The sequence below is a fragment of the Oncorhynchus clarkii genome, unplaced genomic scaffold, assembly GCF_045791955.1.
Source record: "Oncorhynchus clarkii lewisi isolate Uvic-CL-2024 unplaced genomic scaffold, UVic_Ocla_1.0 unplaced_contig_4840_pilon_pilon, whole genome shotgun sequence".
In the NCBI taxonomy this organism is placed as follows: domain Eukaryota; kingdom Metazoa; phylum Chordata; class Actinopteri; order Salmoniformes; family Salmonidae; genus Oncorhynchus; species Oncorhynchus clarkii.
The window spans coordinates 91305-109899 of record NW_027260872.1 but is presented as its reverse complement, the minus strand read 5'-3'; the positions used below and the strand labels follow the sequence as shown (position 1 = coordinate 109899).

General features: G+C 44.2%; 1 protein-coding gene across 1 annotated transcript in view; it reads left to right on the top strand.

The window, feature by feature from the left end:
- The first annotated feature begins 11096 nt into the window (after positions 1-11096).
- Positions 11097-18595, top strand: part of LOC139402030 (vasorin-like) — a 40630-nt gene continuing 33131 nt past the window's right edge. The window contains exon 1 of the mRNA XM_071146081.1: positions 11097-11296. The gene's annotated coding sequence lies outside the window, so the exon portion shown is untranslated. The remainder of the gene's footprint in view (positions 11297-18595) is intronic.

Sequence of the window (18595 nt, the reverse complement as noted above, 5' to 3'; positions counted from 1 at the left end):
GTCTACATTACATTATGCTGTCTATCTGTCTACATTACATTATGATGTCTACATTACATTATGATGTCTATCTGTCTACATTACATTATGATGTCTGTCTACAGTACATTATGATGTCTGTCTACAGTACATTATGATGTCTGTCTGTCTACATTACATTATGATGTACATTTTGATGTCTATCTGTCTACATTACATTATGATGTCTATCTGTCTACATTACATTATGATGTCTATCTGTCTACATTACATTACGATGTCTATCTGTCTACATTACATTATGATGTTGATCTGTCTACATTACATTATGATGTCTGTCTGTCTACATTACGATGTCTATCTGTCTACATTACATTACGATGTCTATCTGTCTACATTACATTATGATGTCTATCTGTCTACATTACATTATGATGTCTACATTACATTATGATGTCGATCTGTCTACATTACATTATGATGTCTATCTGTCTACATTACATTATGATGTCTACATTACATTATGATGTCTGTCTGTCTACATTACATTATGATGTCTATCTGTCTACATTACATTATGATGTCTATCTGTCTACATTACATTATGATGTCTACATTACATTATGATGTCTGTCTGTCTACATTACATTATGATGTCTATCTGTCTACATTACATTATGATGTCTATCTGTCTACATTACATTATGATGTCTACATTACATTATGATGTCTGTCTGTCTACATTACATTATGATGTCTATCTGTCTACATTACATAATGACGTCTGTCTGTCTACATTACATTATGTCTGTCTGTCTACATTACATTATGATGTCTACATTACATTATGATGTCTGTCTGTCTACATTACATTATGATGTCTACATTACATTATGATGTCTACATTACATTATGACGTCTGTCTGTCTACATTACATGATGATGTCTACATTACATTATGACGTCTGTCTGTCTACATTACATTATGATGTCTACATTACATTATGATGTCTACATTACGACGTCTGTCTGTCTACATTACATTATGATGTCTACATTACATTATGATGTCTACATTACGACGTCTGTCTGTCTACATTACATTATGATGTCTATCTGTCTACATTATATTATGATGTCTATCTGTCTACATGACATTATGATGTCTATCTGTCTACATTATATTATGATGTCTATCTGTCTACATTACATTATGATTTATGTCTGTCTACATTACATTATGTCTATCTATCCGGCGCCGACAGAGATGGCCGCCTCGCTTCGCGTTCCTAGGAAACTATGCAGTTTTTTGTTTTTTTACGTGTTATTTCTTACATTAGTACCCCAGGTCATCTTAGGTTTCATTACATACAGTCGAGAAGAACTACTGAATATAAGATCAGCGTCAACTCACCATCAGTACGACCAAGAATATGGTTTTCGCGACGCGGATCCTGTGTTCTGCCTTACAAACAGGACAACGGAGTGGATCCTATGCAGCGACCCAAAAAAACGACTCCGAAAGAGAGGGAAACGAGGCAGTCTTCTGGTCAGACTCCGGAGACGGGCACACCGTGCACCACTCCCTAGCATTCTTCTTGCCAATGTCCAGTCTCTTGACAACAAGGTTGATGAAATCCGAGCAAGGGTAGCATTCCAGAGGGACATCAGAGACTGTAACGTCCTTTGCTTCACTGAAACATGGCTCACTGGAGAGACTCTATCCGAAGCGGTGCAGCCAACGGGTTTCTCCACGCATCGCGCTGACAGAAACAAACATCTTTCTGGTAAGAAGAGGGGCGGGGGCGTATGCCTCATGGCCAACGTGACATGGTGTGATGAAAGAAACATACAGGAACTCAAATCCTTCTGTTCACCTGATTTAGAATTCCTCACAATCAAATGTAGACCGCATTATCTACCAAGAGAATTCTCTTTGATTATAATCACAGCCGTATATATCCCCCCCCAAGCAGACACATCGATGGCTCTGAACAAACTTTATTTAACTCTCTGCAAACTGGAAACGATTTATCCGGAGGCTGCATTCATTGTAGCTGGGGATTTTAACAAGGCTAATCTGAAAACAAGACTCCCTAAATTTTATCAGCATATCGATTGCGCAACCAGGGGTGGAAAGACCTTGGATCATTGTTACTCTAACTTCCGCGACGCATATAAGGCCCTGCCCCGCCCCCCTTTCGGAAAAGCTGACCACGACTCCATTTTGTTGATCCCTGCCTACAGACAGAAACTAAAACAAGAGGCTCCCACGCTGAGGTCTGTCCAACGCTGGTCCGACCAAGCTGACTCCACACTCCAAGACTGCTTCCATCACGTGGACTGGGAGATGTTTCGTATTGCGTCAGATAACAACATTGACGAATACGCTGATTCGGTGTGCGAGTTCATTAGAACGTGCGTTGAAGATGTCGTTCCCATAGCAACGATTAAAACATTCCCTAACCAGAAACCGTGGATTGATGGCAGCATTCGTGTGAAACTGAAAGCGCGAACCACTGCTTTTAATCAGGGCAAGGTGTCTGGTAACATGACCGAATACAACCAGTGCAGCTATTCCCTCCGCAAGGCTATCAAACAAGCTAAGCGCCAGTACAGAGACAAAGTAGAATCTCAATTCAACGGCTCAGACACAAGAGGCATGTGGCAGGGTCTACAGTCAATCACGGACTACAGGAAGAAATCCAGCCCAGTCACGGACCAGGATGTCTTGCTCCCAGGCAGACTAAATAACTTTTTTGCCCGCTTTGAGGACAATACAGTGCCACTGACACGGCCTGCAACGAAAACATGCAGTCTCTCCTTCACTGCAGCCGAGGTGAGTAAGACATTTAAACGTGTTAACCCTCGCAAGGCTGCAGGCCCAGACGGCATCCCCAGCCGCGCCCTCAGAGCATGCGCAGACCAGCTGGCCGGTGTGTTTACGGACATATTCAATCAATCCCCATACCAGTCTGCTGTTCCCACATGCTTCAAGAGGGCCACCATTGTTCCTGTTCCCAAGAAAGCTAAGGTAACTGAGCTAAACGACTACCGCCCCGTAGCACTCACATCCGTCATCATGAAGTGCTTTGAGAGACTAGTCAAGGACCATATCACCTCCACCCTACCTGACACCCTAGACCGACTCCAATTTGCTTACCGCCCAAATAGGTCCACAGACGATGCAATCTCAACCACACTGCACACTGCCCTAACCCATTTGGACAAGAGGAATACCTATGTGAGAATGCTGTTCATCGACTACAGCTCGGCATTCAACACCATAGTACCCTCCAAGCTCGTCATCAAGCTCGAGACCCTGGGTCTCGACCCCGCCCTGTGCAACTGGGTACTGGACTTCCTGACGGGCCGCCCCCAGGTGGTGAGGGTAGGAAACAACATCTCCTCCCCGCTGATCCTCAACACTGGGGCCCCACAAGGGTGCGTTCTGAGCCCTCTCCTGTACTCCCTGTTCACCCACGATTGCGTGGCCACGCACGCCTCCAACTCAATCATCAAGTTTGCGGACGACACAACAGTGGTAGGCTTGATTACCAACAACGACGAGACGGCCTACAGGGAGGAGGTGAGGGCCCTCGGAGTGTGGTGTCAGGAAAATAACCTCACACTCAACGTCAACAAAACTAAGGAGATGATTGTGGACTTCAGGAAACAACAGAGGGAACACCCCCCTATCCACATCCATGGAACAGTAGTGGAGATGGTAGCAAGTTTTAAGTTCCTCGGCATACACATCACAGACAAACTGAATTGGTCCACTCACACAAACAGCATCGTGAAGAAGGCGCAGCAGCGCCTCTTCAACCTCAGGAGGCTGAAGAAATTTGGCTTGTCACCAAAAGCACTCACAAACTTCTACAGATGCACAATCGAGAGCATCCTGGCGGGCTGTATCACCGCCTGGTATGGCAACTGCACCGCCCTCAACCGTAAGGCTCTCCAGAGGGTAGTGAGGTCTGCACAACGCATCACCGGGGGCAAACTACCTGCCCTCTAGGACACCTACACCACCCGATGTCACAGGAAGGCCATAAAGATCATCAAGGACATCAACCACCCGAGCCACTGCCTGTTCACCCCGCTATCATCCAGAAGGCGAGGTCAGTACAGGTGCATCAAAGCTGGGACCGAGAGACTGAAAAACAGCTTCTATCTCAAGGCCATCAGACTGTTAAACAGCCATCACTAACACTGAGTGGCTGCTGCCAACACACCGACACTGACTCAACTCCAGCCACTTTAATAATGGGAATTGATGGGAAATGATGTAAATATATCACTAGCCACTTTAAACAATGCTACCTTATATAATGTTACTTACCCTACATTATTCATCTCATATGCATACGTATATACTGTACTCTATATCATCGACTGTATCCTTATGTAATACATGTATCACTAGCCACTTTAAACTATGCCACTTTGTTTACATACTCATCTCATTTGTACATACTGTACTCGATACCATCTACTGTATCTTGCCTATGCTGCTCTGTACCATCACTCATTCATATATCCTTATGTACATATTCTTTATCCCCTTACACTGTGTACAAGACAGTAGTTTTGGAATTGTTAGTTAGATTACTTGTTATTACTGCATTGTCGGAACTAGAAGCACAAGCATTTCGCTACACTCGCATTAACATCTGCTAACCATGTGTATGTGACAAATAAAATTTGATTTGATTTGATCTGTCTACATTATATTATGATGTCTGTCTGTCTACATTACATTATGATGTCAATATGTCTACATTATATTACGATGTCTACTCTACATTACATTATGATGTTGATCTGTCTACATTATATTATGATGTGGATCTGTCTACATTACATTATGATGTCTACTCTACATTACATTATGATGTCTCTGTCTACATTATATTATGATGTCTGTCTGTCTACATTACATTATGATGTTGATCTGTCTACATTACATTATGATGTCTGTCTGTCTACATTACATTATGATGTTGATCTGTCTACATTACATTATGATGTCTGTCTGTCTACATTACATTATGATGTCTGTCTGTCTACATTACATTATGATGTCTGTCTGTCTACATTACATTATGATGTCTGTCTACATTACATTATGATGTCTACTCTACATTACATTATGATGTCAATATGTCTACATTATATTATGATGTCTATCTGTCTACATTATATTATGATGTCTACTCTACATTATATTATGATGTCTATTCTATATTACATTATGATGTCTACTCTACATTATATTATGATGTCTCTGTCTACATTATATTATGATGTCTCTGTCTACATTATATTATGATGTCTACTCGACATTACATTATGATGTCAATATGTCTACATTATATTATGATGTCTACTCTACATTACATTATGATGTCGATCTGTCTACATTACATTATGATGTCTATCTGTCTACAGTACATTATGATGTCTATCTGTCTACATTATATTATGATGTCAATATGTCTACATTATATTATGTTGTCTGTCTACATTACATTCTATTATTATCTGTAATGTGACTTATCTTATAGTATTATTATCTCTCATATGAATATCTCATAGTATCATTATTTCTAATGTGACTTATCTTATAGTATTATTATCTATAATGTGACTATCTCATAGTATCATTATTTCTAATGTGACTTATCTTATAGTATTATTATCTCTAATGTGACTATCTCATAGTATCATTATTTCTAATGAGACTATATTATCTTATATTATTATGATCTCTTTATTATGATCTCTGTTACACACATTCTCATAGTATCATTATTATAGTATTATTATCTCTCATATGACTATCTCATAGTATCATTATTTCTAATGTGACTTATCTTATAGTATTATTATCTCTAATGTGACTATCTCATAGTATCATTATTTCTAATGAGACTATATTATCTTATATTATTATGATCTCTGTTACACACATTCTATCCAGGGTCTGAGGGGCCTATTTCTATGTATATCTTCTCACGGGTTCATCTCAGGTCACTCAACGGGGCTAAATGTCACACACACCACCGACACGCGCACACACACATACAATTGCACGCTGACATTAGCAAGACCACGGCCACCATTTGACCTAGATAGGTTGTGTGTATGTATTGATATGTAGGCTACGTGTGGCACGTTTTTATTTATGTAGTTCTATTCCATATTCTATAGCTGTTCTTGTCTATTAATGTTCTGTATCATGTCATGGTTCATGTTTTGTGTTGGACCCCAGGAAGAGTAGCTGCTGTTTGGGGATCCTAACCAAATACCAAATACCACCACGACTGGAGTATAGCAGGTGACTGTCCGTCTTTCCAGAGAGTGTCAATTCTAACTGCGTCCCTGAAAAAGAGTGATGAAAGTCATGCGGTCAGAAAACACTGGGGTGTAAAGAACTATAGTCATACAACACGTTATCAAACAGTGTCACGTCCTGACCTTAGTTCCTTTTTTATGTCTCTATTTTGGTTTGGTCGGGGCGTGAGTTGGGGTGGGCATTCTATGTTGTTTTTCTATGTTTTCTTTTCTATGTGTTTGGCCTGGTATGGTTCCCATTCAGAGGCAGCTGTCTATCGTTGTCTCTGATTGAGAACCATACTTAGGTAGCCTGTTCTCACCTGGTGTTTGTGGGTAGTTGTTTCCTGTTTTGTGTTTACACCTTCAGGACTGTTTCGATTTTTCATTTCTTACATTCACATTGTTATTTTGTGTGTTCTGTGTTAATAAATGATCATGGACACTTACCACGCTGCGTTTTGGTCCGATCCTTCCTACTCCTCATCCGATGAAGACGAAGATCGTTACAAACAGGGAGTCGTAGCTGTGTTGATGTACGTGGGGCTCGCGCAAACCAGATTGAAAAGTGCCTGGGTATAATGTTCATCTGACTGAAACAACTCCAGCAACAGATCGGCACCTCGAATGGGGTTGTTGTGTGTGTTTGAGTAAGCCCATTCTAGGGTAATGCTGGGGAGAGAGAGAGAGAATTAGACAACTATGACAGCTGGGTCTGTACATAGTCAAAGGTAAGCTTTGAGGGGACTCCTACAGTAGGTACACCTACAGCTCATCCCTTGGCAGCAGTACTGTGGACTACTTTATCACTGACCTCAACCCAGAGTCTCTCAGAGCCTTCACAGTCAGCCCACTGACACCCCTATCAGACCACATGAAAATCACAGCATACTTGAACAGAGAAGTACTCAACCATGAGGCGTCAAAGCCCAACAAACTGCATGCTATTCAGAAATGCTATAGATGGAAGGAAGATAGTGTGTAGAAACCTTCCAAAGAGCAATTGGCCAAAAACACTATCTGCAATAGTGAAGGTGTAAACTTAGAAGTAGAAAGCCTGAGTAGTATATTTGACATATCTGCTAACATATCAAATAAAATAAATTCAAGCAGAAAACCTAGAAAATGAACAGCAATGAGAAATGGTTTGATGAAGAATGCAAAAACCTAAGAAAGAATCTGATAAACCAGTCCAATAAAAAACCTAAGATACGCCTTTACTGTGGGGAAACACTAACACGATACAGAAACACACTACAAGGAAGGAACAGCACGTCAGAAATCAGCTCAATGTGATTGGAGAATCCATCAAATCAAGCCACTACTGGGAAAATTGGAAAACACTGAACAAACAACAACATGAAGAGCTAGCTATCCAAAATGGAGATGTTTGGATTAACCACTTCTCCAACCTCTTTGGCCATATAACAAACAACAAACTGCTAAAACATGTACATGATCATCTGAACATAGGATCAACTGTGGATCCTCTAATTACATTGAATGAACTGCAGGACAAAATACAAACCCACCAACCCAAAAAGGTATCCTAAATGGTATCCTAAATGGTATCCTAAATGAAATGATAAAATATACAGACCACAAATTCAAGTTGGCTATACTCAGCCGCACCAATGTGTCGGAGGAAACACCATGCACCTGGCAACCTTGATTAGCGCGCACTGCGCCTGGCCCACCACAGGAGTCACTGGTGCGTGATGAGACAAGGATATCCCTACCGGCCAAGCCCTCCCTAACCCGGACGACGCTAGGCCAATTGTGCGTCGCCCCACGGACCTCCCGGTCACGGCCGGTTATGACAGAGCCTGGCCGTGAACCCAGAGTCTCTGCTGGCGCTGCAGTACAGCATCCTTAACCACTACGCCACCCGGGAGGCCTCAAAAACAGCTTTTGAATCAATTTGCCATGGGCCCCTGCTGTATAAACTGATGGAAAGCGGTGTTGGAAGAAACCCTACGATATTATAAAATCAATGTACACAAACAAGAAGTGTGTAGTCATAATTGTCAATAAACACACAGATTTCTTCCCTCAGGGCCAGGGTATGAGACAGGGATGCCGCTTGAGCTCCCCCCTCTTCAACATTTATATCAATGAATTGGCAAGGGGCACTAGAATAGTCTGCAGCTCACAGCCTCACCCTACCAAACTCTGAAATCAAATGTTTACTGTTTGCTGATGATCTGGTGCTTGTGTCCCCAACCAAGGAGGGCCTACAAAAGGACCTAGATCTTCTGCACAGATTCTGTCAGACTTGGGCCCTGACAGTGAATCTCAGTAAGACTAAAATAAAGGTGTTCCAAAGAAGGCCCAGATGCCAGGACCCACATCTCCTTTGCATAGAGTTGATCAAGCTGTTCTTTGTGGCCTGTGGAATGGTGCGCCTGTAACGAATCTCTCCGTCGTCTGAGGAGGAGTAGGAAGGATCGGACCAATGTGCAGCGTGGGAAGTGTCCATGTTAATGTATTAGACTGAACACACAAAACAAAATAACAAAGCGAATGGAAGAAACGAAACAGTTCTGTAAGGTGACATACACTCAACAGAAAACAACTACCCACAAATCATAGTGGGAACACAGGCTACCTAAGTATGGTTCTCAATCAGAGCCAATGATTGACAGCTGCCTCTGATTGGGAACCATACCAGGCCAAAGGCAGAAATACAAAACATAGAACAAACATAGAATGCCCACCCCAACTCACGCCCTGACCAAACTAAAACAGAGACATAAAAAAGGAACTAAGGTCAGGACGTGACAGTGCCAGTCATATTCAATGGCTGTGCAAAGTTGCTGGATATTGGCGGGAACTGGAACATGTTGTCGTTCACATCAATCCAGAGCATCCCACACATGCTCAATGGGTGACATATCTGGTGAGTATGCAAGCCATGGAAGAACTGGGAAATGTTCAACTTACAGGAATTGTGTACAGATCCTTGTGACATGGGGCCGTGCATTATCATGCTGAAACATGAGGTGATGGCACAACAATGGGGTTCAGGATCCCATCAAGGTATCTCTGTGCATTAAAATTGCCATTAATAAAATTAAATTGTGTTCATTGTCCGTAGCTTATGCCTGCCCATACCATAACCCCACCGCCACCATGGGGCACTCATAATGTTCATAATGTTGGCAACAGCAAACCGCTTGCCCACACGACACCATACACGTGATCTGCGGTTGTGAGGCCAATGGACATACTGCCAAATTCACTAAAAATGACGTTGAAGGTGGCTTATGGTAGAGAAATGAACATTCAAATGAACAGCTCTGGTGGACATTCCTGCAGTCAGCATGCCAATTGCACGCTCCCTCAAAACATGAGACATCCATGGCATTGTGTTGTGTGATAAAACGGCACATTTTAGAGTGGCCTTTTATTGTCACCAGCAGAAGGTCCACATGTGTAATGATCATGCTGTTTAATCAGCTTCTTGATATGCCACACCTGTCAGGTGGATGGATCATCTTGTCAAATGAGGAATGCACGCTAACTGGGATCTAAACAAATTTGTGTTCAACATTTTTGAGAAATGTATGGAACGTTTCTGCGATCTTTAATTTCAGCTCATGTAAACATGGGACCAACACATGTTGCATTTATATTTCTGTTCCGTGTATATTAAAGGGTTTTGGTTGGTATAAAGTTATTCAACTGTTAATAGGCATGTAGCTAGTTAACCCCTTAGTGAATTTGTTGTGTATTGGAGACAATGGATAGCAACATGATTTCATCTGGATCTGGACTGGAGAACTCTGGTCACGCATGTAACAGTTTGACTGAACCACTACCCCATCTCATATAATGTCCAACAGGTGTGTGTGTGTGTGAGAGAGAGATATGTCATAAAGAACATGTTCTAGCCTCTAAGACATATCAGTATGTCATGATGTCAGTTCCTCTTAGTTCACCAACTCTCTCTTTCATAAATGCACGCCACTGCGTGCACACACACAAACACACACACACACACACACACACACACACACACACACACACACACACACACACACACACACACACACACACACACACACACACACACACACTCTCTCCCCCTCTCCCTCTCCACCCCACTCTCCTCTCCACTCTCTCTATTGCTCCCTTCCCTCTGTTTGTGCACCGACCATACCCCACCACCCCACCTCAGTTGAATTTAGTGCCTCAGCCGACAGCTCATTGACAACTTCTGTGACGGGCAGGAGTATTCCATGTCAAAGACCACGTATATAGAAATACCAGCTAGGAGACTACAATGGCACCTAAACCCATGTGTTTTGCGTGAAGTGACGAGCCTCAGTGTGTGAAAATTATTAAGAAAACGTGGTCATAAACACCCACAGAACTTATGTATATTTTATATTGTGAATTATACTTCAAATAGGCAAACAACATTGTATGAGTAATCTGCAATAATCTGATTTAGCTTCAGTGGAGTATTTAAAAGATCTGTTTATTCTTGTTATGTTCAATAATATCCCCTTAATCGAGAATCAATAAAAAAATAACGTAATGTGGTCGGACGCATAGCCTTTTCACCATGTTGTTACGTATATGGTATGGCCACTTGATATTTTTACAGGTGTAGGCTATAGTTACCATCTCTGCGCTCCAGATTCGGGAACATGGACGCGCAGAGTGCAGTTCGCGCTCATACCAGAACGCACCTCCCACTTACAACTTTTTAAAAAAGTTCTAGAGCCTCTCGTCCTCCAATTGTTAAAACTCGGGACGCGCTTGACATAGGGGGCATACCTCTCGGAGACTTCTGGACCGCAACTTTGACACGCAGAGAGAAATGTTCTGCACAGGGATTTCAATAGGCTACCTTTCTGAAGTTTGTGGACAATACAACTGTATTAAAGGGATTTGAGCCTCATAGACACGTCGATAAAGTGGATAAGAAATAGCACTGTTTTGAGCACATTTCGGGACTACATTTTGCCAGGTAGGTGTCTCACGAAGAACTTTCTTCTACTTCTGGTGCGACTTTATGATGGAAACAAGTAGGCTAGTATCCAGTAGCTTCGTCTGTGACCGTTTGGAGACCGCGCAATCATTCTGCAGGTTGTTCTGTGCGCTCCAAAGTGCACCTCGGACGGTGTTTACTGTTCAGGCGAGATATGGCTTGGGGAAGTTATAAGAGGGATTTCTCTGGGTTACTGTCTGTGAGCTGAATGCCTGGCACTGCGTGTCTTTATTAGAAACGAGAATAGTTTTGTGATCACATTTTATATTAAAACATTTCCGAGTTGTTCCTCTTAAAATGTAGGATACTATATGTCATGTATGTCTATCCCATTATCCGTGCTTATCGATCTCACCACGAGCAACGAGCACTGACTAGCCTATAGCCAAGGTTTATATGGCCGAACATTTCTCCCCCAACATAGTTATTTTCTATCTCACTTCGAAACCGCATCCACAGAAACCTTTGAAAGCGGATCATTGTCAAGATGTGATATGGTCGTTTATATCTGCGTGTCAAAATATCTTTACCGTGTGGTGCCTAGCTCACCATTCTATAATAAAATCTCTGCGCAGCCAGAGACCCTCACAGAGAGAGTCATGCAGAATAGAGATACGGTTCCAGCTAGGCAAAAACTGCTGGAACCGACGTTGTTTCCATCATAATAATAATTTAAATATCCGAAGGTCGTTGATTTCACGTTGAATTCACGGTAGTTGACAACTCAACCAAATGTATAACTCAACCAAATTAAAACTGGACGTTGAACTGACGTCTGTGCCCAGTGGGTTGTTAGTTAGAGGCACAGCAGGCAGGTCAGGGTGGTGTGTTATCGGTTGTTGATGTTGGTTTATCCCGTTTGTGTTTGTTTGTTTTAAAGGTAATTGAATTAGAGCTTGTTATCTCACTAATCGACCAGGGTTGTCATCTCTTCTTTGTTTATTTAAACTTTAACCTGGTTGGATTAGGTTGACTTGTCTTTTTTGTATACAATAGAATAGTAATGGCATGGTAATAACAACTTAATCAAATCCAAATTCTAAAAATGCTATTATTGCTGTGGTTGTGAGAATAGCACATTTGTGATTTTGAGAAACAATCACCTTGACTACTCAAGTCTACCTAATGTTATTCAGAGGCCTCTATGTCAATGACTTTGTGTGAAGAGATGTAATAAAGCATGCTAGATAAATACAAGTCAGCGAGGCAGCCAGGAAGGGCACCTAAACAAACTGAAGTCTATAAAGGGATGGGAAAAGTAAAGACCGAGATGGAGGGACAGAGAGAACGAGGGAGGAAGAGATCAGCAGAGAGAGCGAGGGGGGAAGAGATCAGCAGAGAGAGCGAGGGAGGAAGAGATCAGCAGAGAGAGCGAGGGGGGAAGAGATCAGCAGAGAGAACGAGGGAGGAAGAGATCAGCAGAGAGAGCGAGGGAGGAAGAGATCAGCAGAGAGAGCGAGGGAGGAAGCAAACATTCCTGACTTGGTGTCTCAGCAATTTAATTAAAGAACGTCAAAGATGCTAACACACACACACACACACACACACATCATTGTGAGATCCCCCCTACTTACCCCCACCCCCCCCAAACACTTTGGTCTTGGACTAATCCCAGGGGTCAGCTAATAAGTGTTCGGGTCATGCCACCATGACAACTAAATAGGGGGACCCCTGATTGAGTTAATGATGGAAGCTAAGAGGTACAAGGTGAAGAGGATTTTGTTTGGTGTGTGTGTGTTAAACTAAAGAGTGCGAAGCAGCTATTAGAAAATGAGAAGTGGTTGTGTGTGGTTGTAGTGTTATCAACAACAGCAGCAGTAGTGTAAATCCTCTCCTCTTAGCCAGGCTTAACTGTGCCCTGTGGTGCTTTGGTGGTGCTCCCTCTAGGTCCTCCAGGTCAGCTTTTACTCTGGGTTCCCCTTGTTAGGAAGCTTTTACTCTGGGTTCCCCTTGTTAGGAAGCTTTTACTCTGGGTTCCCCTTGTTAGGAAGCTTTTACTCTGGGTTCCCCTTGTTTGGGAGCTTTTACTCTGGGTTCCCCTTGTTAGGAAGCTTTTACTCTGGGTTCCCCATTGTTAGGGAGCTTTTACTCTGGGTTCCCCTTGTTAGGGAGCTTTTACTCTGGGTTCCCCTTGTTAGGGAGCTTTTACTCTGGGTTCCCCTTGTTAGGGAGCTTTTACTCTGGGTTCCACATTGTTAGGAAGCTTTTACTCTGGCTTCCCCTTGTTAGGGAGTTTTTACTCTGGGTTCCCCTTGTTAGGAAGCTTTTACTCTGGGTTCCCCTTGTTAGGGAGCTTTTACTCTAGGTTCCCCTTGTTAGGGAGCTTTTACTATGGGTTCCCCTTGTTAGGGAGCTTTTACTCTGGGTTCCCCTTGTTAGGGAGCTTTTACTCTGGGTGTTAGGGAGCTTTTACTCTGGGTTCCACATTGTTAGGAAGCTTTTACTCTGGGTTCCCCTTGTTAGGGAGCTTTTACTCTGGGTGTTAGGGAGCTTTTACTCTGGGTGTTAGGCAGCTTTACTCTGGGTTCCCCTTGTTAGGGAGCTTTTACTCTGGTTTCCCCTTGTTAGGGAGCTTTTACTCTGGGTTCCCCTTGTTAGGGAGCTTTTACTCTGGGTTCCCCTTGTTAGGGAGCTTTTACTCTGGGTGTTAGGTAGCTTTTACTCTGGGTGTTAGGGAGCTTTTACTCTGGGTTCCCCTTGTTAGGGAGCTTTTACTCTGGGTTCCCCTTGTTAGGGAGCTTTTACTCTGGGTTCCCCTTGTTAGGAAGCTTTTACTCTGGGTTCCCCATTGTTAGGGAGCTTTTACTCTGGGTTCCCCTTGTTAGGGAGCTTTTACTCTGGGTGTTAGGGAGCTTTTACTCTGGGTGTTAGGCAGCTTTACTCTGGGTTCCCCTTGTTAGGGAGCTTTTACTCTGGTTTCCCCTTGTTAGGGAGCTTTTACTCTGGGTTCCCCTTGTTAGGGAGCTTTTACTCTGGGTTCCCCTTGTTAGGGAGCTTTTACTCTGGGTGTTAGGTAGCTTTTACTCTGGGTGTTAGGGAGCTTTTACTCTGGGTTCCCCTTGTTAGGGAGCTTTTACTCTGGGTTCCCCTTGTTAGGGAGCTTTTACTCTGGGTTCCCCTTGTTAGGAAGCTTTTACTCTGGGTTCCCCATTGTTAGGGAGCTTTTACTCTGGGTTCCCCTTGTTAGGGAGCTTTTACTCTGGGTTCCCCTTGTTAGGGAGCTTTTACTCTGGGTTCCCCTTGTTAGGGAGCTTTTACTCTGGGTTCCACATTGTTAGGAAGCTTTTACTCTGGGTTCCCCTTATTAGGGAGCTTTTACTCTGGGTTCCCCTTGTTAGGAAGCTTTTACTCTGGGTTCCCCTTGTTAGGGAGCTTTTATTACTCTAGGTTCCCCTTGTTAGGGAGCTTTTACTCTGGGTTCCCCTTGTTAGGGAGCTTTTACTCTGGGTTCCCCTTGTTAGGGAGCTTTTACTCTGGGTGTTAGGGAGCTTTTACTCTGGGTTCCACATTGTTAGGAAGCTTTTACTCTGGGTTCCCCTTGTTAGGGAGCTTTTACTTGGGTGTTAGGGAGCTTTTACTCTGGGTGTTAGGGAGCTTTTACTCTGGGTTCCCCTTGTTAGGGAGCTTTTACTCTGGTTTCCCCTTGTTAGGGAGCTTTTACTCTGGGTTCCCCTTGTTAGGGAGCTTTTACTCTGGGTTCCCCTTGTTAGGGAGCTTTTACTCTGGGTTCCCCTTGTTAGGGAGCTTTTACTCTGGGTGTTAGGTAGCTTTTACTCTGGGTGTTAGGGAGCTTTTACTCTGGGTTCCCCTTGTTAGGGAGCTTTTACTCTGGGTTCCCCTTGTTAGGGAGCTTTTACTCTGGGTTCCCCTTGTTAGGGAGCTTTTACTCTGGGATCCCCTTGTTAGGAAGCTTTTACTCTGGGTTCCCCTTGTTAGGAAGCTTTTACTCTGGGATCCCCTTGTTAGGGAGCTTTTACTCTGGGTTCCCCTTGTTAGGGAGCTTTTACTCTGGGTTCCCCTTGTTAGGGAGCTTTTACTCTGGGTTCCCCTTGTTAGGAAGCTTTTACTCTGGGTTCCCTTGTTAGGAAGCTTTTACTCTGGGATCCCCTTGTTAGGGACCATTAAGGAATTAAAACAACCTTGAGTTCTGGTCTTCTTTCTCTCTCTCTCTCTGTCTCTCTGTCTATTCTTTGGTCTCTTTCTCTCCGTTTCAACGATCTTGCTCTCCCTGTCTTTCTTTTCTTTCTCCCTCTATCTGGACTTGCTCTCTGCTCTTTCTATCGCTGCCACACTGTTCTCTCCCTCGCTGTCCCTCCCTACCTCTCTGCTCTTTCTATCGCTGCCACACTGTTCTCTCCTTCACTGTCTCTCCCTACCTCTCTTTCTATCGCCGCCACACTGTTCTCTCCCTCGCTGTCTCTCCCTACCTCTCTGCTCTTTCTATCGCTGCCACACTGTTCTCTCCCTCGCTGTTTCTCCCTACCTCTCTGCTCTTTCTCCAGTCTCAGTCCAGTCTCCTGACCTGCAGCTGTGCAGACACAGACAGAGGGATGGGGCTCTGGTTCATGTGGGAGCGTTTAGAGTGTTTAAGGAAGTTGTCACCATGTGTGATAAAACAGCGAGTGTCTCCTCGAACCCAACATAAATCATCCTGCTGCTGAGAAAGACAGGTTTTAATACAGTAATAGATGACTTGCATCGTATGTCCATTGTTCTCCTTCAATGCCCAAAAGAGCCAAACAGGAAGTAACATTATTATATTGAATATGTCCATTGTCCTCAATGAGTGTCTGAATGTGTTATGCCGACAGTTTGTTCTTGATCTGATGCTCCTTGGTTGGACTGAGAGGTGGTTGGAATTGACCTTTTCTTTGACCTGTGGAATTTAGCCTATAGCCGACACGTTCCACTGCTCTTTAATAGTGTATTTACCTTTCCACAATGAATTATCTTAATGTGACAGCTTTCCTGACACTCTATGAATTGTACCGTTAGTCTAACACGGCACTGACTTGTTCATCGGAGGGGAACCTATGATTCTCAGAACCCAGACCCCCTAGGGAGAGGTTTACGGGTCGCTCCCCCTTGCTCCCTTGTGGTGCACCTCCTTAAAACCCTCCCCCCTCATCCTCGGAGCGTGTTAGGTAAATCCAGGGGTCTAGTGGGAAGGTATTGAGCGTGACACATGTAGCCTTCTCATTACATTCCTCAGTATACTACTCTGAGAGAGGAACCTTTGGCGCTCCTCACTTGAGGTAGAGAGGGATAAGTGGAGAGGTAGAGAGGGATAGGTGGAGAGGTAGAGAGGGATAAGTTGAGAGGTAGAGAGGGATAGGTGGAGAGGTAGAGAGGGATAGGTGGAGAGGTAGAGCGGGATAGGTGGATAGGTAGAGAGGGATAGGTGGAGAGGTAGAGAGGGATAGGTGTAGAGGTAGAGAGGGATAAGTTGAGAGGTAGAGAGGGATAGGTGGAGAGGTAGAGAGGGATAAGTTGAGAGGTGGAGAGGGATAGGTGGAGAGGTAGAGAGGGATAAGTGGAGAGGTAGAGAGGGGTAGGTGGAGAGGTAGAGAGGGATAGGTGGAGAGGTAGAGAGGGATAGGTGGAGAGGTAGAGAGGGATAGGTGTAGAGGTAGAGAGGGATAAGTTGAGAGGTAGAGAGGGATAGGTGGAGAGGTAGAGAGGGATAAGTGGAGAGGTAGAGAGGGATAGGTGGATAGGTAGAGAGGGATAGGTGGAGAGGTAGAGAGGGGTAGGTGTAGAGGTAGAGAGGGATAGGTGTAGAGGTAGAGGGATAGGTGGAGAGGTAGAGGGATAGGTGGAGAGGTAGAGAGGGATAGGTGGAGAGGTAGAGAGGGATAGGTGGAGAGGTAGAGGGATAGGTGGAGAGGTAGAGAGGGATAGGTGTAGAGGTAGAGGGATAGGTGGAGAGGTAGAGAGGGAGAGACATTTGCATATTCAGATACCTGATCAGTCTACAGACTAGTCTTATACTATACCAGAGGTAGAGGGATAGGTGGAGGGGTAGAGAGGGATAGGTGGAGAGGTAGAGAGGGATAGGTGGAGAGGTAGAGAGGGATAGGTGGAGAGGTAGAGAGGGATAGGTGGAGAGGTAGAGGGATAGGTGGAGAGGTAGAGGGATAGGTGGAGAGGTAGAGGGATAGGTGGAGAGGTAGAGGGATAGGTGGAGAGGTAGAGAGGGATAGGTGGAGAGGTAGAGGGATAGGTGGAGAGGTAGAGGGATAGGTGGAGAGGTAGAGAGGGATAGGTGGAGAGGTAGAGAGGGAGAGACATTTGCATATTCAGATACCTGATCAGTCTACAGACTAGTCTTATACTATACCAGAGGCTGAGTTATTTTGACTCCCTCCACCCCTCTCTCAGTTTTGACCCCCAGCCCTAATCCCCTCTCCCCAAGGGCGCAGTCTGGGTTGTGCACACACATGCCTTTTCATCCCATACAATAGCCCCTCAATCCTACACACACACACACGCACACACGCACGCACACACACACTAACACGCACACACTAACACGCACACACTAACACGCACACACGCACACACTAACACACACACACACACACTAACACGCACACACGCACACACTAACACACACACACACACACACACAGACACACAGACACACACACACACAGACACACACACACACACACACACACACACACACACACACACACACACACACACAGACACACAGACACACAGACACACACACAGACACCCCCCCCCCCCACACACACACCCCATTCAGAGGTCCCCTGTATACACACTCAGACAGACAGTAGCCTGAGGCTACAGGGTCTTCTCAGAGCACTTCAAAGGCCTTGTCTCTCTAGCTCAGATCAGCTCCACAACTACAGCCACAACAGGTGATGAGAGAGGCCGCTTGGGAAACAGAAGGTAGAGCCACTCTTTTGCTTACTGGGAAGTTGATGGCTCAGTGTGCATATTTGTGTCAGTTATGACAGAGTGTGTTGAGGTATGTATATGTGGCTTTCGTGGTAAGTGTTTTCTGTGTTTCCCTTGGCAACAGCCTGCTCTGAGACCCAGAGCTTCATACAGCCCTGTGTTTAGACAAACAGCAGGAAAATAGACTGTTGGGATGTTATTGCAAGTGGACATTAAGACTTGACACACACACCACTCCACCCCCCCCCCCCCCCCCCACACACACACACACACAAGGACACACACATGCTTTGCAATTAAATGTTCTGTTACTTTCTGTACCGATGTCCAGCTGTCAGACTTCCATTG